The following is a 24,896-nucleotide window of genomic DNA, read 5'->3' as shown; positions in this document are numbered from 1 at the left end:
TGATGTAGTGGTATTTGTTCCTTGTATGTGGTATTATTCAGTCACTATGTGGTGGTAATACGTGATCTGGTCATAGTGTGGTGGCATTTGTTCCTTGTATATGGTAATATTCGGTCACTATGCGGTGGTAATATGTGGTCCGGCTATGGTGTGACGATATTTTTCCCTTGTATGTGGTCTCCGCAGTGTTGGATGTTTTGGTCTCCCCGAGGCCAATCATCTGTGCCTTTATAGCCTTTTTACTAGGCACTGCTCCTAATAGCCAGATTCCTACTCCACACTGATGAGGGGCAAACACCTCGAAACAGCTGTCTGTGGATGGATACCATGCTTGGCATAGGTGGTTTTCCTTCATAGGATGCTGCCCTTCCCGTGGTTGTTCCTTCCCGGGGAAAGGCCTGGCTATTCACTGCTTGCGTCGAGAAACACGTGATGGTGTCTCCGCAGCTTCTTTACATGCATCTGCATATTTCCCATAAGGGATGGGGGCAGTGTTCTGGAATCACTGCGTTGAGAAACACGTGATGGTGTCTCCGTAGTGTTGGATGTTTTGGTCTCCCCGAGGCCAATCATCTGTGCCTTTATAGCCTTTTTACTAGGCACTGCTCCTAATAGCCAGATTCCTACTCCACACAGATGAGGGGCAAACACCCCGAAACAGCTGTCTGTGGATGGATACCATGCTTGGCATATGTGGCTTTCCTTCATAGGATGCTGCCCTTCCCGTGGTTGTTCCTTCCCGGGGAAAGGCCTGGCTATTCACTGCTTGCGTCGAGAAACACGTAGTGGTAGATCCCAGTCCTACAGAACATATAAGAGATATAACTATTTTTTATTTTATTTTTTTTTAACTGGGATATGGTGCCTGTTGTGAATTCCGTTCTTGGGCTCCCTCCGGTGGTTGTAAATGGCACTTTAGTGAATTCTGCCCTTGGGCTCCCTCTGGTGGTTTTGAGTGGAACTGCCGCTCCTTGGGTTTAGCTTTAGCAGCTGCTTTCACTAATCGTCTCTCCTGGCTCTGCTATTTAACCTGGCTCTAGTCTTCAGCCTATACCACTTGTCAATGTTCTCTGGCTGGATTCACATCTCTGCTTGGATTCTCCTGGTTTCCTGACCAGTTCTGCAAAGATAAGTTCTGGCTTTGCTCCTTTCAGTCCACATGTTGTGGACTTATTGTTCTGTGCATTCTATTTTTGTCCAGCTTGTCATTATGGATTTTTTCTGTTAGTTGGAAGCTCTGGGAAGCAGATTTACCCTCCACACCTTTAGTCAGGTGTGGAGATTTTGTAAACTCTGTGTGGATTGTTTTGTAGTTTTTATACTGACCGCACAGTATCATTTCCTGTCCTGTCTATCAAGCTAGACTGGCCACCTATGCTAAAATCTGATTTCATCTCTGCGTATGTTATTTTCCCCTCCTCTCACCGTCAATATTTGTGGGGGGCTATCTTTCCTTTGGGGATTTTCTCTGAGGCAAGATAGGTTTCCTGTTTCCATCTTTAGGGGAAGTTAGATCTTAGGCTGTGCCGAGGGGTCTAGGGAGCGTCAGGTACCCCCCTCGGCTATTTCTAGTTGCCCTGCTAGGTTCAGGGTCTGCGGTCAGTACAGATACCACCTCCTTCAGAGCTTGTCTCATGTTGTTCCTAAACCACCAGATCATAACAGGTGCCCACACTGCTACGTGGACTGTGTTATATACTGCGTGGGCTGTGTTATATACTGCAAGGCCTGTATTATATACTACGTGGGCTGTGTTATATACTGTGTGGGCGGTGCTATATATTACGTGGGCTGTGCTACATATTACGTGGTGTTATATACTACATGGCTGCTATGTACTATGTGGCTGTGCTATATACTACATGGCTGTCTGCGTTATGTGGGCTGTGCTATATACTATGTGGCTGCTATATACTATGTGGCTGCTATATACTACGTGGCTGTGCTATATACTACGTGGCTGTGCTATATGCTACGTGGATGAGTTATATACTACGTGGCTGTGTTATATACTACGTGGCTGTGCTATATACTACGTGGCTGTGCTAAGCGCGACGTACATACATACATACATATTCAAGTATACACGATGCGTTAGAATCGGGCCACCATCTAGTCTCTATATAAAGACCAATATTGATATTATCGTCATATGGTCAGTGGTAGATCCCAGTCCTAAAGAACATATAAGAGGTCACAACACAGTTATAGATAATGACTTACCGCTGACATTCTTTGTGATTGAGTCATCACTTTTCACGTCTTTTCCATCTGGCCCAGACCGACACAACAACTTCTTCCAGCCAGGACTCGGCTACAGAGAAAACAACAAAGACACGTTTCACGCTTTATATTTTCAGCCATCACCATCTATTCCCAACCTGCACAAACTTTTCATCCTGCTGATACCCCAATGCTGAGCCGCTTCTGCCGTATGTGTCCCTATTACTGCATCTACTGTGTGGTTCTCTGTGCGTTGTAAATTCTAAAGCAACCCTCTAGAATATAGTAATGCCGGGTGCAAGTGCCCTAGAAGACAATGCCCACATTTTGCCCCCTAGAAAGTAAAATTGCCCTCTGTGTGCCCCTTTGATAGTTACAGTAACCTGAGTTCCCCTATAACAATAAGTGCTCACTTAACATTTAATAATATCTTGAGTCTCCCCCCTTACAGCTCCCCTATACACAGAATAATGCTCTTTTATAAACAGTATAATGCCCCCTCAATGTATAGTACCACCCAACCAGTATACTGGCCCCTTAGTAGCCCCCAAACTGTTTGATGGCTCTAACACTGTAAGATGACCCCCTCACTGTAATTTCCACAATGTTTGATGACCCCCTAGATAGCATCCATATAGTATAATGCACCAGATAGTCCTCAATATAATATAATGCATCCCCAATAGGACTCCATATAGCATAATGCACTCCCCATAGGCCTACTCTATATTGTAAAATGCACCCCTATAGGCAGACTCTATGGCATGAGGCAGCTCTCATAGGCAGACTCTGTAGTATAAGGCAGCACCCCAAAGGCAGACCCTGTAGTATAAGGCAGCACCCCATAGGCACCCATAGGCAGACCCTGTAGTATGAGACAGCACCCCTAAGGCAGACCCTGTAATATAAGACAGCATCCCATAGGCATACCCTGAAGTATAAGGCAGCACCCCTCACAGGCAGACTCTGCAGTATAAGGCAGCATCCCCCCACAGGCAGACTCTGTAGCATATGGCAGCACCCCCACACAAGCAGACTCTGCAGTATAAGGCAGCACCCCCACAGGTAGACTATGTAGTATAAGGCAGCACCCCCTCACAGGCAGACTCCCCCCACAGGCAGACTCTCTAGTAAAATGCAGCACCTCCCCACAGGCAGACTCTGTAATATAAGGCAGCACCCCCTCACAGACAGACTCTGTAGAATAAGGCAGCACACCCACCCACAGGCAGACCCTGTATTATAAGGCAGCACCCCCACCACAGGCAGACTCTGTAGTATAAGGCAGGACTCCCCACAGGCAAACTCTGCAGTATAAAGCAGCACCCTCGCTCAGGAAGACTTTGTAGTATAAGGCAGCACCCCACCCCCCAAAGGCAGACCCTGTAGTACAGTGCAGACCAAAAGTTTGAACACACCTTCTCATTTAAAGATTTTTCTGTATTTTCATGACTATGAAAATGGTACATTCACACTGAATGCATCAAATGCATCAAAACTATGAATTAACACATGTGGAATTATATACTTAACAAAAAAGTGTGAAACAAATGTAATTATGTCTTATATTCTAGGTTCTTCAAAGTAGCCACCTTTTACTTTGATGACTGCTTTGCACACTCTTGGCATTCTCTTGATGAGCTTCAAAAGGTAGTCACCGGGAATGGTTTTCACTTCACAGTTGTGCCCTGTAAGGTTTAATAAGTGGGATTTCTTGCCTTATAAATGGGGTTGGGACCATCAGTTGTGTTGAGCAGTAGTCTGGTGGATACACAGCTGATAGTCCTACTGAATAGACTGTTAGAATTTGTACTATGGCAAGAAAAAGGCAGCTAAGTAAAGAAAAACAAGTGGCCATCATTACTTTAAGAAATGAAGGTCAGTCAGCCTGAAAAATTGGGAAAACTTTGAAAGTGTCCCCAAGTGCAGTGGCAAAAACCATCAAGCGCTACAAAGAAACTGGCTCACATGAGGACCGCCCCAGGAAAGGAAGACCAAGAGTCACCTCTGCTTCTGAGGATAAGTTTATCCGAGTCACCAGCCTCAGAAATGGGAGGTTAACAGCAGCTCAGATAAGAGACCAGGTCAATGTTACACAGAGTTCTAGCAGCAGACACATCTCTACAACAACTGTTAAGAGGAGACTTTGTGCAGCAGGCCTTTATGGTAAAATAGCTGCTAGGAAACCACTGCTAAGGACAGGCAACAAGCAGAAGAGACTTGTTTGGGCTAAAGAACACAAGGAATGGATATTAGACATGTGGAAATCTGTGCTTTGGTCTGATGTGTCCAAATTTGAGATCTTTGGTTCCAACCACCGTGTCTTTGTATGACGCAGAAAAGGTGAACTGATGGACTCTACATGCCTGGTTCCCACCGTGAAGCATGGAGGAGGAGGTGTGATGGTGTGGGAGTGCTTTGCTGGTGACACTGCTATTCCATCCGGTTTGCGTTTAGTTGGACCATCATTTATTTTTCAACAGGACAATGACCACAATGAACATACCTCCAGGCTGTGTAAGGGCTATTTGACCAAGAAAGAGAGTGATAGGGTGCTACGCCAGATGACCTGGCCTCCACAGTCACCAGACCTGAACCCAATCGAGATGGTTTCAGGTGAGCTGAACCGCAGAGTGAAGGTAAAAGGGCCAATAAGTGCTAAACATCTCTGGGAACTCCTTCAAGATTGTTGGAAGACCATTCCTGGTGACTACCTCTTGAAGCTCATCAAGAGAATGCCAAGAGTGTGCAAAGCAGTCATCAAAGCAAAAGGTGGCTACTTTTGAAGAACCTAGAATATAAGACAAAATTTCAGTTGTTTCACACTTTTTTGTTAAGTATATAATTCCACATTAGCAGTATGTGGGCTGTGCTTTATACTACTGTGTGGGCTGTGCTGTATACCACTACGTGGGCTGTGTTATCTGCTATGCGGGTTGTGCTATATACTATGCGGGCTTTGCTATATACTATGGGAGTATATTATATTCTATGGGGAGGCCGTGTTATATACTATGGGGGGTATATTGTATTCTATGGGGGAGGCTGTGTTATATACTATGGGGGCTGCATTATATTCTATGGGGGGCTACATTATATATTATGGGGAGGTGGACTGTATTATATTCTATGGGGGGCTGTATTAGATTTTATGAGGGATGATTGCATCATACTCTTTGATGGGGCTGCATTATATTCTGTGTGGAGCTGGGCTGTATTATATTCTATTTGGGGCTACATTATATTCTATGGGGGTCTGTATTATATTTATATTCTTTGAGGGGTGATTGCATCATACTCTATGAGGGGGCTGCATTAAACTATGAGGGGGGCTGCATTATATTCTATGGGTGGCTGCATTATACTCTGGGGTGGCTGCATTATACTCTGGGGTGGCTGCATTATATTCTGTAGGGTTGTGGCTGCATTATACTATATGTGGGCTGCATTATACTGTATTGAAGACTATGGGGAATAGGTTATACTATATGAAGAACTATGGGGTGCATTATACTATGGGAAGATAATTGTACTACATGGATGACTATGGCGGTGCATTATACTATATGGAGCACTATGAAGAGTGAATTATGCTATATGGAGGACTGAGCAGTGTATTTTAATATATGGAGGACTATAGGGAGTGTATTATACTATATTAAGGACTGTGGTGTACATTATAATATATGGAGGACTATGGGGTGTATTTTAGTAAACAAGTAAAATGCTGCATATTTAAAAATCATTGTTCTCAGCAGCACATTGCCGGTGTAAACTGTAGATGTGCTGCTGATAACATGATACTGTATGGTGATCTGTTAGTGATCTATTAGTGATAGTTCTGTCCCATCATTATTCCTCAGGAAACAAGCATTGAACAACTTCAGTATTGTCGATCAAACTCATTTAGTGGTCTGAACTTAGCGCTTGGGCCTGTGTAACTTCAAATGCCAGGGCTGAATTTTAGTCCCAGTCTGGCCCTGTCACCATCACTTGCCTCTTTGTTCCCCAAAGCCAGTGTCATCTGTAATAAAAATTAAAATAACAAACAAACAATATACTCCCTGATCCGCAGAAATCCACGAATGTCCCACGACGATCTCCCCTGGAGAACGGCAGCATCAGCTGATGCGACCGCTCTCTGGGGGATCCAGGAATACAATAACGGGAGGAAGGTATCCTTCCGCACTGTATTCCTCCGCCGCTGTAAAAAAATAGTCCCTAGTCTCACTTTTGGCATTGCTGTGTGACAAATTTCCCACGCAGCAATTGCCATAAAGTGAGCCTCTGAGAAGTTACTATAGTTCAGTGATGCACTGCAAGAGCCATTGTCTCCTGTCAGTGTGTCACTGAAGGTCCTATAGAGCAGTGACATCACCCGATGTCACTATTCTATAGGGGAGATCGTCGTGAAACACTCATTATTAATTGCACTACGGCGGACAGGTAGTATACGGATTATTATTTTACGTTTTTTGCAGGCGTTGAAGTATGGTAAGTATGGTTAAATGAAGAATATTAAAATACTTTTTTCTTGCTGTGTCTTGATTTTTTTAACTATTTCACTACACTAGGATTAATAATGGATAGGTGTCGGGTGATGTCACTGCTCTGTAGGACCTTCAGTGACACACTGACAGGACACAATGTCTCCTGCAATGCATCACTGAACTATAGTAACCTCTCAGAGTCTCACTTTATGGCAATTGCTGCGTGGGAAATTTGTCACACAGCAATGCCAAAAGTGAGACTAGGGACTATTTTTTTACAGCGGCGGAGGAATACAGTGCGGAAGGATACCTTCCTCCGTCATTGTATTCCTGGAGCCCCTAGAGAGCGGTCACATCAGCTGATGCTGCCGTTCTCCATGGGAGTTCATCATGGGACACTTGTGGATTTCTGTGGATCAGGGAGTATATTGATGGTTTGTTATTTACATTTTTTTTACAGATGACACTGGTTTCGGGGAACAAAGTGACAAGTGATGGTGAGTATGTTCTCTATGTTATATGTACTGTATGTCTGTATGTATGTATTGTATGTAATGTATGAATGTATTGTATGTTGTATGTATGTAGTATGTATTGTATGTTGTATGTATATGGTATGTATGTAGTATGTATGTAGTATGTATATTGTATGTATGTTGTATGTATGTATGTAGTATGTATGTAGTAAGCATGTTGTATGTATGTAGTATGTATGTAGTATGTATGTTGTATGTATGTAGTATGTTTGTATGTTGTATGTATGTAGTATGCATGTTTTATGTATGTAATAGGTACGTAGTATGTATGTATGTTGTATGTATGTAGTATGCATGTTGTATGTATGTAGCATGTATGTATGTATGTAGTATGTATGTAGTATGTTGTATGTTTGTTGTATGTATGTTGTATGTATGCATGTAGTACTGTATGTGTGTAGTATGTTGTATGTATGTTGTATGCAGTATATAGTTTGTTGCATGTATGTTGTATGTATGTATGTAGTATGTTTGTATGTATGTAGTATGTATGTAGTATGTTGTATGTATGTAGTATGTTGTATGTATGTAGTATGTGTGTAGTATGTTGTATGTATGTAGTATGTGTGTAGTATGTTGTATGTATGTATGTAGTATGTATGTAGTATGTATGCATGTATGTTTGCGGGTTTTTTTTTACATTAAACACATTAGCGGATGATGGGACAACTACTGTCCCATCATTGGCTAATGTGTCAATGACTGCCATTGTAACAGGCATAGTCCGATGGGACTTGTAGTCCCATCGGTCGATGCCTGCACACAAACACAAAGACCCCTGAGAGGCCCGCACAGACCCCCGGCAGGCCGCACAGACCCCCGGCAGGCCGCACAGACCCCCAAGAGGCCCGTACAGACCCCCGGCAGGCCACACAGACCCCCGAGAGGCCCGCACAGACCCCCGGTTGCATAGGCAGCATCTATAGTAAAATTTTGGTCACACAGGGTTAATGGCGGCGGTAACGGAGTGAGTTACCCGCAGCATAACTCGATCCGTTACCGCTTGCATTAACCCTGTGTGATCGGTGACTGGAGGGGATTATGGAGCGGGCGCTGACTGCGGGGAGTATGGAGCGGGCGCCGGGCACTGACTGCAGGGGAATAGGGAGGAACTAATCGGACTGTGGCCGTCGCTGCTTGGCAGCTGGCGAGACCAATCAGCGACTTGCATTTCCATGACAGATAGAGGCCGCAACCAATGAATATCCGAGCCAGACAGAAAGACAGAAGGACAGACGGAAGTGACTGTTAGACAATTATATATATATATATATATATATATATATATATATATATATATATATATACAGCTCAGGCAAAAATTAAGAGGCCACAGCAAAATGTTCAGTTTGTCTGATTTTTCTCTTTATAGGTACAGTATATTTTTTAGTAAAATGTAAATTTTTAATATTATTCTATAAACTTCTGACAACATGCGTCAGAATTTCCAAGCAATAAATGTATTTTTTTCTGAAAAGGAGAAAGGGTCAAAATAAAATAAAAAAAACTAAGTGCTTTCAGACCTGAAGTAATGCAAAGAAAACAAGTTCATAATCATTTAGAAAAAACAATATTAATGTTTTAACTCAGGAAGAGTTGAGAAATCAATATTTTGTGGAATAAACATGATTTTTAATCACAGCTTTCATGCGTTTTGGCATGCTTTCCACCAGTCTTTCACACTGCTTCTGGCTCAAAAATTTAAGCAGTTCTTTGATGGCTTGCGACTATGCATCATCCTCTTGATTACATTCCAGAGGTTTTTAATGGGGCTCAGGTCTGGAGATTGGGCTGCCCATGACAGGGTTTTGATGTGGTGGTCTGTTAATTTTTGCCAGAGCTGTACATATATATATATATATATATATATATATATATATATATATATATATATATATGTATATATATATATATATATATATATACAGTGGGGCAAAAAAGTATTTAGTCAGTCAGCAATAGTGCAAGTTCCACCACTTAAAAAGATGAGAGGCGTCTGTAATTTACATCATAGGCAGATCTCAACTATGGGAGACAAACTGAGAAAAAAAAATCCAGAAAATCACATTGTCTGTTTTATTAACATTTTATTTGCATATTATGGTGGAAAATAAGTATTTGGTCAGAAACAAAATTTCATCTCAATACTTTGTAATATATCTTTTGTTGGCAATGACAGAGGTCAAACGTTTTCTGTAAGTCTTCACAAGGTTGCCACACACTGTTGTTGGTATGTTGGCCCATTCCTCCATGCAGATCTCCTCTAGAGCAGTGATGTTTTTGGCTTTTCGCTTGGCAACACGGACTTTCAACTCCCTCCAAAGGTTTTCTATAGGGTTGAGATCTGGAGACTGGCTAGGCCACTCCAGGACCTTGAAATGCTTCTTACGAAGCCACTCCTTCGTTGCCCGGCGGTGTGCTTTGGATCATTGTCATGTTGAAAGACCCAGCCACGTTTCATCTTCAATGCCCTTGCTGATGGAAGGAGGTTTGCACTCAAAATCTCACGATACATGGCCCCATTCATTCTTTCATGTACCCGGATCAGTCGTCCTGGCCCCTTTGCAGAGAAACAGCCCCAAAGCATGATGTTTCCACCACCATGCTTTACAGTAGGTATGGTGTTTGATGGATGCAACTCAGCATTCTTTTTCCTCCAAACACGACAAGTTGTGTTTCTACCAAACAGTTCCAGTTTGGTTTCATCAGATCATAGGACATTCTCCCAAAACTCCTCTGGATCATCCAAATGCTCTCTAGCAAACTTCAGACGGGCCCGGAAATGTACTGGCTTAAGCAGTGGGACACGTCTGGCACTGCAGGATCTGAGTCCATGGTGGCGTAGTGTGTTACTTATGGTAGGCCTTGTTACATTGGTCCCAGCTCTCTGCAGTTCATTCACTAGGTCCCCCCGCGTGGTTCAGGGATTTTTGCTCACCGTTCTTGTGATCATTCTGACCCCACGGGGTGGGATTTTGCGTGGAGCCCCAGATCGAGGGAGATTATCAGTGGTCTTGTATGTCTTCCATTTTCTAATTATTGCTCCCACTGTTGATTTCTTCACTCCAAGCTGGTTGGCTATTGCAGATTCAGTCTTCCCAGCCTGGTGCAGGGCTACAATTTTGTTTCTGGTGTCCTTTGACAGCTCTTTGGTCTTCACCATAGTGGAGTTTGGAGTCAGACTGTTTGAGGGTGTGCACAGGTGTCTTTTTATACTGATAACAAGTTTAAACAGGTGCCATTACTACAGGTAATGAGTGGAGGAAAGAGGAGACTCTTAAAGAAGAAGTTACAGGTCTGTGAGAGCCAGAAATCTTGATTGTTTGTTTCTGACCAAATACTTATTTTCCACCATAATATGCAAATAAAATGTTAAAAAAACAGACAATGTGATTTTCTGGATTTTTTTTTCTCAGTTTGTCTCCCATAGTTGAGGTCTACCTATGATGTAAATTACAGACGCCTCTCATCTTTTTAAGTGGTGGAACTTGCACTATTGCTGACTGACTAAATACTTTTTTGCCCCACTGTATATATATATATATATATATATATATATATATACAGTGCCTACAAGTAGTATTCAACCCCCTGCAGATTTAGCAGGTTTAATAAGATGCAAATAAGTTAGAGCCTTCAAACTTCAAACAAGAGCAGGATTTATTAACAGATGCATAAATCTTACAAAACAAAAAGTTTTGTTGCTCAGTTAAATTTTTATAAATTTTAAACATAAAAGTGTGGGTCAATTATTATTCAACCCCTAGGTTTAATATATTGTGGAATAACCTTTGTTTGCAATTACAGCTAATAATCGTCTTTTATAAGACCTGATCAGGCCGGCACAGGTCTCTGGCGTTATCTTGGCCCACTCCTCCATGCAGATCTTCTCCAAGTTATCTAGTTTCTTTGGGTGTCTCATGTGGACTTTAATCTTGAGCTCCTTCCACAAGTTTTCAATTGGGTTAAGGTCAGGAGACTGACTAGGCCACTGCAACACCTTGATTTTTTGCCTCTTGAACCAGGCCTTGGTTTTCTTGGCTGTGTGCTTTGGGTCGTTGTCTTGTTGGAAGATGAAATGACGACCCATCTTAAGATCCTTGATGGAGGAGCGGAGGTTCTCGGCCAAATTCTCCAGGTAGGCCGTGCTATCCATCTTCCCATGGATGCGGACCAGATGGCCAGGCCCCTTGGCTGAGAAACAGCTCCACAGCATGATGCTGCCACCACCATGCTTGACTGTAGGGATGGTATTCTTGGGGTCGTATGCAGTGCCATCCAGTCTCCAAACGTCACGTGTGTGGTTGGCACCAAAGATCTCGATCTTGGTCTCATCAGACCAGAGAACCTTGAACCAGTCAGTCTCAGAGTCCTCCAAGTGATCATGAGCAAACTGTAGACGAGCCTTGACATGATGGTTTGAAAGTAAAGGTACCTTACGGGCTCGTCTGGAACGGAGACCATTGCAGTGGAGTACATTACTTATGGTATTGACTGAAACCAATGTCCCCACTGCCATGAGATCTTCCCGGAGCTCCTTCCTTGTTGTCCTTGGGTTACCCTTGACTCTTCGGACAAGCCTGGCCTCGGCACAGGAGGAAACATTCAAAGGCTGTCTAGGCCGTGGAAGGCTAACAGTAGTTCCATAAGCCTTCCACTTCCGGATGATGCTCCCAACAGTGGAGACAGGTAGGCCCAACTCCTTGGAAAGGGTTTTGTACCCCTTGCCAGCCTTGTGACCCTCTACGATCTTGTCTCTGATAGCCTTGGAATGCTCCTTTGTCTTTCCCATGTTGACCATGTATAAGTGCTGTTCACAAGTTTGGGGAGGGTCTTAAATAGTCAGAAAAGGCTGGAAAAAGAGATAATTAATCCAAACATGTGAAGCTCATTGTTCTTTGTGCCTGAACTACTTCTTCATACTTTAGGGGAACCAAACAGAATTCTGGTGGGTTGACGAGTTGAATAATAAATGACCCTCTGAAAAGACTTTTCACAATTTAAAAAAAAAAATAAACAAAGAAATAACATTCTTTTTTGCTGCAGTGCATTTCACACTTCCAGGCTGATCTACAGTCCAAATGTCACAATGCCAAGTTAATTCCAAATGTGTAAACCTGCTAAATCTGCAGGGGGTTGAATACTACTTGTAGGCACTGTATATCTGCAACTTGTGGGTTCTATCCACCATTGGGAAAGAGACCATCACAAGTACCCGTCGCACAAACATCAAAGCTGTTAGCACGCCCATTAACAGCAATGGGGATGCGCATCACTAGCGCGTGCCATTTTCGGCACGCGCTAGCGATGTGCCGGTGTTTTGTGGCGCGCCGCGGACGAGCAGCGTCCGAGGCGCGCCCGCGGTCCGTTCCCCGCTCTTGCAGATCAGAGATCTGCGAGAGCGGGGACGTTTAACGTGACCCCTTTAAAACACATTGCGTTAGCGCAATCCGCTAGCGCTAGACGCTAAACGGATTGCACTATCGCAATCTGAACCTAGCCTAATACAATTATTTTTTATTTTTATATTTTTGTATATTCATATTATTATATTTTATATTATTATATTTAGTTTGTATTTATTTTATTTTTATTTTATTTTTTTATCCATGGAAATGTTGGTTTATCTTTTCAACTCATTGATGTGTGCAATGTAAGAGTTCCTTATTGTTTAGGGATATCAAAGTGCTGCAGAATAAACTTCCTAAAGTGGTTGTGATTGCTCTTTTTCTCTTCAAGAAGAAATTACCTCCCTGGCGCCCGATATTAAGCATACAAGTCATACTCTGAAAATGATGACATGATTGATGAGTCAAGACACACGAATATACATCACATTGGAGAGACTACAAGTGTTGTAACCCTGGTACAAAAACAATCTGGTCATTAGATACACATCAGTTTCTGGAATTCTCGGTTGGAAGGATTAGGGACACTGATAAAAAAGAGAAAAGAAAGCAAGATTAAGTTACACAATAAACAGGTAATGTCATGCTGGTCGCATCTGCCAGTTATCACTGACACATCTCCGGTTTTACCATAAAGTTGAACAAACAGTAAGCCTGACATGGGTTGTCTCACCCCACACTTTATTTGTAACTGTGTAAAATCAGCAGAAATGCTGACCTGTTTTTGACGGATGCTTTTCGGTCACTGAAGAAGATCCAGAACAATTTTGTCATATTGATCTTGGCTGATGGGACCTGGGCCTCTCAAATTATCTTTAATATTTATGTAATGCACTATGAATGTAGCTAGAAGAGCAAACATGGAGCATTCTATATGTTTCTTTCCTCAATAAGAAACAGTTATTGCTATTTTGATATATAATTTATTTTTACCAAAGTCACAACTTTCCTAAAAATGGAAAGGGTATTTTACTACTTGGCCAACGTCCATTGCTCCAAAAATGGCAGATACATGGAATGCAGTTATAAAACCAAAGAAAATTACATAACGTAAGCAACATTGTCAATGTTACTCTGGTATTGGTAAAGATGACTTCTTATACAACTGCCATCAGATGTGCTTAACTTGCGCTGCCGAAAACAAGCGCTGCCTATCTGCATTGAGTGATCTGTAATAAAGCATTGTTAAAGGGACACTGTCACCTGAATTTGGAGGGAACAATCTTCAGCCATGGAGGCAGGGTTTTGGGGTTTTTGATTCACCCTTTCCTTACCCGCTGGCTGCATGCTGGCTGCAATATTGGATTGAAGTTCATTCTCTGTCCTCCATAGTACACGCCTGCACAAGGCAAGATTGCACCTTGTGCAGGCATGTACTACGGAGGACAGAGAATGAACTTCAATCCAATATTGCAGCCAGCATGCAGCCAGCGGGTAAGGAAAGGGTGAATCAAAAACCCCAAAACCCCGCCTCCATGGCTGAAGATTGTTCCCTCCAAATTCAGGTGACAGTGTCCCTTTAAGCGCAGTCTGCCTGTCTAACCAGGCTATTAAAGGGATCTTGTCAGGTCCCCTGACCCCCCAGAACCACACTATCACCTATCACAGGTGTATCAGTTGTGACAGACAGTCATTCTGGATCCAACTGTAAAAGGTCACTTGCATCTCTGCTGTGGAGTGATATCTTTCACCCTCTAGGACCTGGCAGTGATTTCCACCATCTGCTGCTGATTAACACACCAGTGCTGGATGTTTAAATACCTTTAGTCGCTTCAGCAAGGCACTCGCTCTATTTACCTCTGTCTGTTGGAAGTAATAGAAGATGACTAGTTTCTTCTTGGAGGATTGCTGGCGTGAGCTCACTTGTGTCGTATCAAGCTAAGTGTATTTCCTCTTTTGTCTTCCTGCTTTGTCTTTAGTTGTAGTTGGGTCTGACTAGCACTTACCTCATCCTCTCTTGGGTCAGTCGCTAGGGGCAGTCAGGAATTAGTTTCCTGCTCGACGATAGGTGGGGAACCTATTTAGGTGCATGTAAGGGCAGACAGGGTGTTGTCAGATCTGCCTAGGGGTCTCCAGTCTCCCCTTTCCTATTGTTTGGGCTCCCCCACCCTCTTCCTGTTGTTGTGCACCTAGCTTCTCCCTCACCCAGCATGACACACTAGCAGTTGTATCTGCATATATAAATGCCCTGCCTAACAGTCCCTGTATTACATTACATACGTATATAGATCTTTAGAAAAACTATTTCTACAATCTATTTATGATATGTAAATGATGGCTTTAACTAGTCAATGGGGCATTAGTGTCCACAGATTAGTCGGCCCACTTAGCATGTTATCACACCCCTTTTTAAAACGTCGATTTATGTTTTTGCACTCTTATTTTGTCTCCTCTTTCCAAAAGTTGATGTTTTAATAAATACCATTTTAGCATAGATACAACATTTTGATCGCTTCCTATTGCATTTTTGCCATGCTGATGCAGTCGAAAAACTACACTTCATTAGTTTCGATTTTTTTTCCCTTTACAGTGTTTACCAATTGAGTAGATTAATTTTATATTTTGATAGATCGGACATTTACAGATAAGGTGATAGCATAAATATATATTTTTTTTTAAGTTTTGTTTTTCTTGTCTTTTTGCGTGGTGAAAAAAGAAGGTTTTTCAAATTTTTTTCATTTTTTTTAAATGTAATTTTACTTGATTTTTTAATTCTCTTTGGAAACTTGAAACTTCATTCATACGATTGCTTATACTATGTACTGCAGTATCAGAATGGTGCAGTATATTGAAAATATCACTGTCCCCTCTGAATCTCAGTGACAGGGTAGATTTATAGGAGCACTATCATGACAGGCATCCTGTTGACCCATTAGTGGGAGTGGGAAGGAGTGATAGTGAAGCGATGCCCGGGGGAACCACCAAGGTGCAGGGAGACTACCGGACACAAAATGAGGTGCAAACAACAAAGGGTACATTTATTGGAAGGCAAGTAATGAAGTGGATGAGGAAGGTGCAAACTGGGGTATGCAATGGCAAAAGATCATTTACAAGAGTTGTATTCTTTAGCTGGGCCGTCAAATAGCATGGTGCTCCAACTATTACAGAATCAATATATGTCACACAAGCAAATGCAAACAATAAACAAAGAATGATGCTACTCTACTTATAGCCTTGCTGGCCTTTATTAAGCAGGCCACACAGCTGCCATGTTCTGTCTGTTGAAGCCTACACTAGGCCCTGACATGTGCACAAAACAGGAACAAACTCACGGTGATGTTGCGGACTCAGATCCAGTCCTGGAGGGCCCCCAAAGGTCCAGTACGGTGGTGCGCACGGCTCTCTGCCAGCTCCATGAAACATGGTCTTCGCCTTGCTTCTGGATCCGGAAGGTGCTCCTGGAAACTGTAAATCACTTTCTTGGTATCTTTGTGGCTTCTCAAACCAGCACAGGACAGCTACCCTTGCTACGCCTGAAGAGTCTGTCCAATTTTACCAGTCCACTCTGTCCCAGGCTGTGGGTCTTCTTTTGCAGCTACAAGCACAAAGTTCTCTGGCTCTGGAGTAGCTTCAACTCACACACACTGTCCAGGCTCCACCCCTCCCCTCAGCACAGTGCAGTTCATTCACACAGTCTATTGCAGGGGGAAGGAGAACATTCCATCACACCAGACAAGGGGTGCGGTCTCTTAAAGTGGCAGCATGTTCCTTACAGTCCATAACAGCACCAACCCCCCTACATGCCTCTCTACTTAATGATGGTCATCCTCGGCAATCACAACATCAAGGACACAGTGTAATGAAGGAGCATGCAATGCGGAAACAGCACCTATAGAGGAGGCAACAAAGTTGGAAAAACAGACAAAGTACAATGTTCTCGGACTGGTGGAACTCCTGCAGTAGACCTCTGAGATCTCTGGAGCGCTTGGCTGTCAGGCAAGGCTTAACTATCTTCCAGATGAACACTTGCTGCAGGAGTCATAGTGGGCTTTTGTCGGGTCTTGCCGTCGCATGGCGGTAGTGGTACATCCATTGGATTACCGTCTCTGTATGGCTAAGGACCCCCTACTGTGTCAGGGAAGGTCAACCATTGATCATCGATTTCATTATCAGGCATGACAGATTCAGGAAATGGAGTAGCGCCTTCAGGCGGCAATGACGCAGAACAGACCTCAGACCGGCAGGGCCGCAGCATATTTCTGTGAAGTACTCTAGGGGCGAACGCCCCACTCTAAATCTACACCTTGTAGACTGGGCCATCAGCATACACTTGCTTGATTACTCTGTAAGGCTGTACTACCCATCTCTCACTTAGTTTTCCCTTGGGGTGTTTCTCTCTGACTAACACTCTGTCTCCGGGTTGGAGCGGTATCTCTTGAGTCGGTTTACGGCCCGTATGCTCTTTTTCCTGCAGCTGCTGACCCACCAACCGCCATATCGTTTGTAATCATTGCCGATGCTCTTTCTCCCATGAAGTGACAGTTCGCTCCATCAGCTCCCCAGGCTGTTCCAAATTCAGCTAAATGATCTCTCATCCCGCTCTTCCAAACAGCAGTAGATAGGGGGTATAATCTGTGGTGGAGTGGACATGATGGTTGTAGGTCCAGACCAACTCTGGCAGGTTATCTGGGCAACATGCCTTTTTATCCTCCTCCAACGTCCTCAGCATTTGAAGTAGGGTTCGGTTGAAGCGTTCACATGCTCCGTTGCCTTGAGGATGGTAAGGGGTGGTCCGGGACCGCTCAATGCCATACATAAGATAGAGTTCTTCCATCACCTTGCCTTGGAAACATGCGCCTTGGTCGGAGTGGATGCGCCCATACACCCGGATGAAGTCTTGACAGATGGCTCGTGCCGCCGATTCCGGAGTCTGATCTCAAGTCAGGGTGACTACTGCGAACTTGGAGAAATGATCGTTCATCACCAAACAGTACTGTAGCCCCCAGGCCGAGTGTCCCACGAGGAGATAGTCAATCATCATGACCTCGAGCGGTTCCTTAGTTTATATGGTCTGGATGTTTGCCTTCTGTTCAGTACTTTTAATGAGGTCACATACTCGACATTGCCAGCAAACCTCTTCCACCACAGACTCCAACCAGGGGCAATAAACATACCGCTGTAACTATTGTTAGGTCATTGTGGGTCCAAAGTGTGCTCCAAATCCGTGGGCTTCTTTACCTACTTCTTGAGTCATTCTTCCTGGGATGACCACCTGCCACCTTACCTCCATATCTTTTGACTGTTGTCTCTTACCATATAGCACTGACTCTTGCACTTCCAGTCTATCCCACTGGTGTAAGACACTCTTCATTTCAGCGTCCAGATCATCCTTCTCTTGTTTGCCAGGCTTCCACTTCTGAGTAAACCTCCATTTCATCTGTCTCAGCCCTTCGTTTTCATCCTGTACATGTCACCATTCCTTTTTGGTTGTCCCCAGGGACCGGGGTAGTGTGCAGGCCTCCCTACTTGACTGGGCCGCAACCACTGGGGCTTAAACTTACAAAAGTCTGGATTTCCTCCTTTTCGAGTTCTTCATCGAGATCCCCCACTGGAGTCTCCACAGTCACTCTTGACAGCCCGTCAGCATTTGCGTTTTCGGTAGCAGAGCAATAACGGATGGTAAAGTCAAACTTGGCTATGCGAGCCACCCATCATTGTTCTAAGGCCCCCAATTTAGCATTCTCAAGGTGGGCCAGGGGATTATTGTCTGTTCAGCCTTGATTGTTAGGACCTGCTGGCATACCCGATGACTCTCTGACTCTCTCATGTCCATCCTGTATCTGAGAAAGTACTGCACCGAGTCCATGAAGGCTTCCGTCTGCGCACAACAGGAATGGTTGATCGAAATCTATGTAGGCCAAAATTGGAGCTGAAGTAAGGGCATTCTTTATAGCCTGGAAGGCCTTGTCTTGTCTCTGGGCCCAAGGCATGCACTCCGGCGGTCACCCTCAGCAGCTCATTCAGAGGACCTGCCACCTTCGCAAAGACTTTGACAAACCAGAGGTAGTTCCCGGCGAGCCCCAGGAAGGCCTGGAGTTATCTCACTGTTCAAGGGACTGGCCACTTCTGGATAACAGCCACTTCTTATGGTGAGGATAGAACTCCTTCTTGTGACACTATATGGCCCAGGTACTCGATCTCTCTCTTGAAGAGGTGGCACTTCTTTGGCTTCACCTTCAGGTTATGAGCCTGCAGTCTTCCGAGTACCTGTTCAAGCCGGGCAAGGTGTTCTTCGAATGAGGCCGAAAACACAATGATGTCATCCAGATAGATCAGGGTAGCCTCAAAATTTAAGTCCCCCAAACACTTTTCCATCAGCCGTTGAAACGTGCCCAGAGCATTGGAGAGCCCGAAAGGCATCCGGTTTAACTCAAACAGTCCCATAGGGAGGATGAAGGCGTTTTTTTCTTTGTCTTTCTCTGCCACGGCTACTTGCCAGTATCCACTTCCTAGGTCCAAGGAGGAGAAGTACTTGGCTTTCCCCAATGCTTTCAAGGATTCCTCGATGCAGGGTAACGGATGCGAGTCTCGAACGGTGCAGGCATTGAGTTTCCTGTAATCTACACAGAACCAGAGGGTCCCATCCTTTTTCTTGACGAGCACCACCAAGACTGCCCAAGGGCTCTGAATTCAGCATCTGCCTCAGTAATGTCTTCACCTCTTGGTACATCTTGGGCGGGATCTGCTGGTATCGTTCTCGAATTAGACGAGCTTCCCCAGTCGGTATCTCATGCGTGATAGCTTCAGTACAGCCAAAATCTTCGGCGTGACGGGCGAATGCGGCCTGATTTTCCCACAGCATAGCTCCTATTGCTTGCTCACGCTCAGGGGCCAGAGTCTGCACATCCACTTCCATTTGATCAAGGATGACCAGTCCACTCCACTCTGGGGATGGTGTCTCTTCAGCCCCTGCAGCAACTGCTAGGGTCCACCCCGGACCTTCCATCGGCAATAAAGACATCTCCTTCTGACTCACCACTTCACCCTTATGTAGGTGCACCAGGGCCAGATCTGTCCCTCGTGGCAAGGTGACCTCCCCGGGGCCCACATTCAAAGCTCTTATAGGGACGTGTTCTTGCTGGACACAGCTATCGTTTGAGCTATCATGACTTCTTGGTCCACTCCTCCACCTACCACAGGTTGAACAATCGCTTCCAACCTGTCAAGGTTGCGATGAGTCCCCACTGGAAGGTGTAATACAGTTTCTCTCTCGGGAGGCAGGATTACAGGCTCTTTACCAGGATCCCTGATGACACCTACTGTCTGATAAGATGGCACACTCTTCTGCGTCCCACAGACACGAATCAGTCGTTGAAGGGCTTCTTGAGTGGGCTTATGTATAGTAGCCTTCTTCCAATATCCGGGTTCCCGTTTGGTAAACATAATCTGATCGCGTTCACATAGGATATTAATTCCCAGTACTACAGGCACATCTTCTTTGATAGGCTCAGGGACTAGCAGGATCCCTTTTCTCCCCACTTCTTGTCCACAGATTCCGATATTCATCCACACAACCCCTGTGACCGGGATCGGTTGTTGGTTGGCAGCAAACAACCGGATCAATGTCTCTTTTTCTGACTTGGTCAGGGCCTGGAAATGCTGCTTGAAATAAGTTTCTGGCATCGTCATCACTTGTGACCCGGTATCTATCGAGCAATCCACTAGAACACCCTCGAATTCAGCCCGCAGGATGGGACACCAAGCAATCAAGTATTCATTATGATACGGAGCGGCCTCTCTCCTCACTTCCCCGCAGAGTGCCGCACTACTGCCTTGAGTGTAATTTCAACAGTCTCTGGCAAGGTGCCCCCATCCTCCACATTCCCAGCATTGAATGCCTCTTCCTCGCACCTCGAGCCTGTCCTCATGCCTCCGATGCCTGATGGGAGGGGGCTTGGTCCCACTGATCCCTTATCGGTTGGGCCGAAGAATAGTTGTATGAGTACAATGGGTCAGACTGTTGTAGTTCCACTACTCTTCGCTCCATTTGGGTCAGTTTCTCTTGCACATTGACAAGGGACCGCTGTAAGTCTTGCACCACCTGACAAGGGACCGCTGCAAATCTTGCACTACCTAGACCAGCACCTCCTGGTGGTTTGGGTCCCCTCTGTTATTGGCGCAATGGACACACATCACCCCAGACCTGTAGCTTTCTTCATTACTTTGGGCCAGTTTCCGCCAGGATTTGACGAGAGCCAGATCTGCCTGGACCCATTCTGACAGTGCTTGCCTCAAGGGAGTGTTGTGCAGTCCCAGAATGAATTGCTCCCGGAGTATCCGGTCTTTAGAGCCCATGCCGCCAAGTCCATCCGACTCCTTTCTCTGTACTTCCTCTAACACTTCTTGCAGTGCTGTCGCATATTGAGAAATTCTTCTTCCCACTGCAACCTGGAGAAAAATTTGGCACGAAGGTGTCCCGCACTAGCAGACTCGCCGTAGATCTCTTCCAGGGACTTCACTAGCTCCTTCAGGGTACTATGGGTGAGGTCTGGTTGCAGACAGACGTTTCAACGGGCCTCTCCCTCTAGGGCAGATAAAGCGATGTCCACTTCAAGTTCTAGGCTGATGTTAAAAATCTTCAGGGTGCTTTGCAGCCGGGACACCCATATTATTACTGTCAAACTTTGGTAGCACACTAAATATGGTGCCCATAGGGAGTGTCCTTGCAGGGGTTCCACCATTGCCCACAGCATCCCCATTAACATTAGCATTCCCACCGTTGCTGTCGGATGCCTCCATCTTGGTGACAGAACCCTGCGCAGCACCACTTGAAACGATGGCCGGGGAACCACCAAGGTGCAGGGAGACTACCGGACACAAGATGAGGTGCAAACAACAAAGGGTACATTTATTGGAAGGCAAGGAATGAAGTGGATGAGGAAGGTGCAAATCGGGGTATGCAATGGCAAAAGATCATTTACAAGAGTTGTATTCTTTAGCTGGACCATCAAATAGCACGGTGCTCCAACTATTACAGAATCAATATAGGTCACACAAGCAAATGCAAATAATAAACAAACATATAGCCTCCCTGGCCTTTACTAAGCAAGCCACACGGCTGCCGTGTTCTGTCTGTTAAAGCCTACACTAGGCCCTGACATGTACACAAAACAGGAACAAACTCACAGTGATGTTGGGGACTCAGATCCAGTCCTGGGGGGCCCCAACAGTCCAGTACGGTGGTGCGCACGGCTCTCTGCCAGCTCCGTGAAACGTGGTCTTCTTCTTGCTTCTGGATCTGGAAGGTGCTCCTGGAAACTGTAAATCACTTTCTCGGTATCTTCGTGGCATCTCAAACTAGCACAGGACAGCCACCCTTGCTACGCCCGAAGAGTCTGTCCAATTTCACGAGTCCACTCCGTCCCAGGCTGTGGGTCCTCTTGCAGCTACAAGCACAAAGTTCCCTGGCTCTGCAGCAGCTTCAGCTCTCACACACTGTCCAGGCTCAATCCCTCCCCTCGGCACAGTGCAGTTCATTCATACAGTCTATTGCAGGGGGAAAGCAGAACATTCCATCACACCAGACAAGGGGATGCTGTCTCTTAAAGTGGCAGCATGTTCCTTACTGTCCAGAACAGCACCACCTCCCTACAATTGGCACATTGAATGGTGAGCTCTTCTGGCTGCATGCTGTCTGCTGCTTCATCTCGTTAAGCCTAGGAGTCGAGCGTAAGCAAATATCTCTAGCATATACTCACCCATTCACTGATCTACTGAAGAAAAGACACTGAGGTCACCTAAGACTGGTTGTAAGAGCAGAGAATACTACTACATACAGCACATAGATTGTTTGGGGACTTACCGCAAGGTAATGGCTGTGAATACTGAGATAAAAATACAATATTCCAATTCAGCAACTTTTCACCCATCCTGCCTTCTTTGCAGATAGAGGGACCATGGTGACAGATTCCCTTCTATTGTCCTGAATTAGCTCAAATATATACTGCATGATGTATGATGATGATGATCTCTTATAGGAATAATATTTCATATTAGAAATGTGTCATTCTATTGTTTCAAAGCAAAGGAAAAAGCTGTAGGTTGACCCTCACTTTTGAGAACTTCCCTCGCGGTCCTAGCATATGTTTATTGCTGATCCATTCTATAATATTAATTAGGATTTTCTTTGCATTGTGAAATCTGACATAAAACAAGATGATTTATTAGCCTTTATTGTGTTCTTAATGTCTAGACTATCAGGCATTACTGGGAAAACAAGGGGATGTCCTGAGAAGGGTATATGTCCATTTCAGAGAATGTCTAACTAAAGAGCAAAGTAAGCTTTTGTTGGGAATCTTCCCATATGATTGCAGAGATGTGTTTCCTGTAGCTTTTACTAAAAAATAGATTTGAGGAAAATATAAAAAAAACAGGTCCAAATGCACCAGGGGCTATATGTGGCATTCTTATTGTGGACAAATGATTCACAAGGTTCAAAGGCTTCCTCTAACCTTTCGCATGGCAAACAGTGTAGGTATGTAAGTAACAAGAGGTGAATGTGACTGGAAACAGATTGTGTTTGGTATGAAGCTTTGTGCTAATGAAAACAAGATTCTATTTTTCAAGTTGTGCGGTAAATTGGAAAAATGTTTGGCTGCAAAATATCTAGTACTAAAGTCAGTCAAAAGATATGCAATACCTAAGATCACGTGTGTAAGCATTATAAGATGGGGGGCATGTGCTGTAGGTGCTGGGGGGCGATAATAAGCCACTCTGCCTTAGCCGGGGTAGTTATATGCAGAGAATGGGCAAGCAAATGGATTCTTTGTACCAGGCAAAGAAAAGTCCTGCTTGTGTTATAGAACATTAAGTAGGGGCAGATTCTAACGCTGGGACACTTACCAGGCTTCTTCCGGAGGTTTTGACAAATCAGTATTTTATCTGCTGTGTCTCTGCTAGTTCTCTCGGTGATGAGTTCCTGCTATATAGACCGCAGTATTAATGAGCTCTGTCGTTTCCCCACCTCACATTTGATTGGCAGCTTTCTGCTTAGGCACATTGCAGTCAAAAGCTGTAAATCAATGGTGCAGGCAGAGTTATACGGAGCGCATCAATGAGAAGACTAGCAGATAAAACAGATAAATTATCAAAACTACAGCAATAGGACTAGTAAGTGATATGCTGTCAACTATGTTCTATGTATAGGTGACCCATCTGCAGGATAATGGAGCAGCTGAGCAGAACCAATCAAAGTGTAATGGCTGATTGTGAAAGCATCGGGCTTCAGACTCCAATCGATTTGCTATTGGTAACCTATCCTGCAGATGATAAATTAATATCGTATGCCCAGACGAGACCCTTTAAAAGGAATCGGCGCCTGTGCTGTAGCATGAAAGCACCTATAATATCCATATTTTCTTTAATTTTATTTAGTCATATAAATTGTTTGCGAAAAAAATTCTTTCTCAAAATGGCGCCGGCCATGCCTGAGCCGTAGCATAATTCAGAACGTGATAGATGCTATGGTATAGGCTCCACTGCCAGCCCCATTTTGCTACAGGAAAAAAAATTGTCTCCACCAAGATGGCACGATCCAATAAATGCTACTGCGCAGGCGCCGCCAGTGCCATCTTGGTGGAGACAATTTTTTTTTCCTCTAGCAAAATAGTGTTGGCAGCGCCAGTGCAGTGGCATCTATTGGGTCGACAATAGATGCTACTGCACAGGTGCTGCCGATACCATTTTGAGAATTTTTTTTTTCTGAATACATCTATATAATTTATTATTGGTCCGATCATGCTACAGCGTTGCCGACAGCGCCTGACTGCTGAATGTGATTTTTTGTTTCATAGTATATTCAGTATGTAAAATAGGGGGCAGGTCACTGAGGGATCAGTGACCTGTCCATAAGCCATACAGATCAATATGTAAGCAGAGCACCACTTAAAAACCCGCCCACAGGCCGCTTCGGAGCTCAAGAATCTCATTAACTGAAAACTGAAAATAAAGATTATATAGCAACCACAAGACGGATTTTATCAACCAAGGTATTATTGTGATCAGTATAACAGCGCCGACCTGACACTGTCTATAGGTTACTGTGCACAACACTACTGACAGGTTCACTTTAAGATAATTTATCATTGCACAAATCATTGATTGATATCATGCAAGATGTTAAATTGCACTTTTTTGCACTATGATTTTCCAGTACTATGTTAAGGTAAATTTGGCTACTTCTGTAGATATGGAATCCAAACTACAAAACTCATGCTAACGTAGGTTACCTTTGCCTTGTG

General features: G+C 44.3%; 1 long non-coding RNA gene across 2 annotated transcripts in view; it reads right to left on the bottom strand.

Moving 5' to 3' along the window:
- LOC138676700 (uncharacterized) overlaps nucleotides 1–22,146 on the bottom strand; it is a 28,992-nt gene extending 6,846 nt beyond the window's left edge. For both annotated transcript variants that reach the window (XR_011320811.1, XR_011320812.1), the window contains exons 1-2: nucleotides 21,784–22,146; nucleotides 2,224–2,314 (exon numbers count right to left, since the gene is read on the bottom strand). This is a non-coding gene — a long non-coding RNA (uncharacterized lncRNA). The remainder of the gene's footprint in view (nucleotides 1–2,223; nucleotides 2,315–21,783) is intronic.
- Between the last annotated feature and the right edge of the window lie 2,750 nt (nucleotides 22,147–24,896).

Source organism: Ranitomeya imitator, chromosome 4, assembly GCF_032444005.1.
Source record: "Ranitomeya imitator isolate aRanImi1 chromosome 4, aRanImi1.pri, whole genome shotgun sequence".
Classification (NCBI taxonomy): Eukaryota; Metazoa; Chordata; class Amphibia; order Anura; family Dendrobatidae; genus Ranitomeya; species Ranitomeya imitator.
The sequence above is the reverse complement of the archived record's forward strand: the minus strand, read 5'-3'. Positions and strand labels throughout refer to the sequence as shown.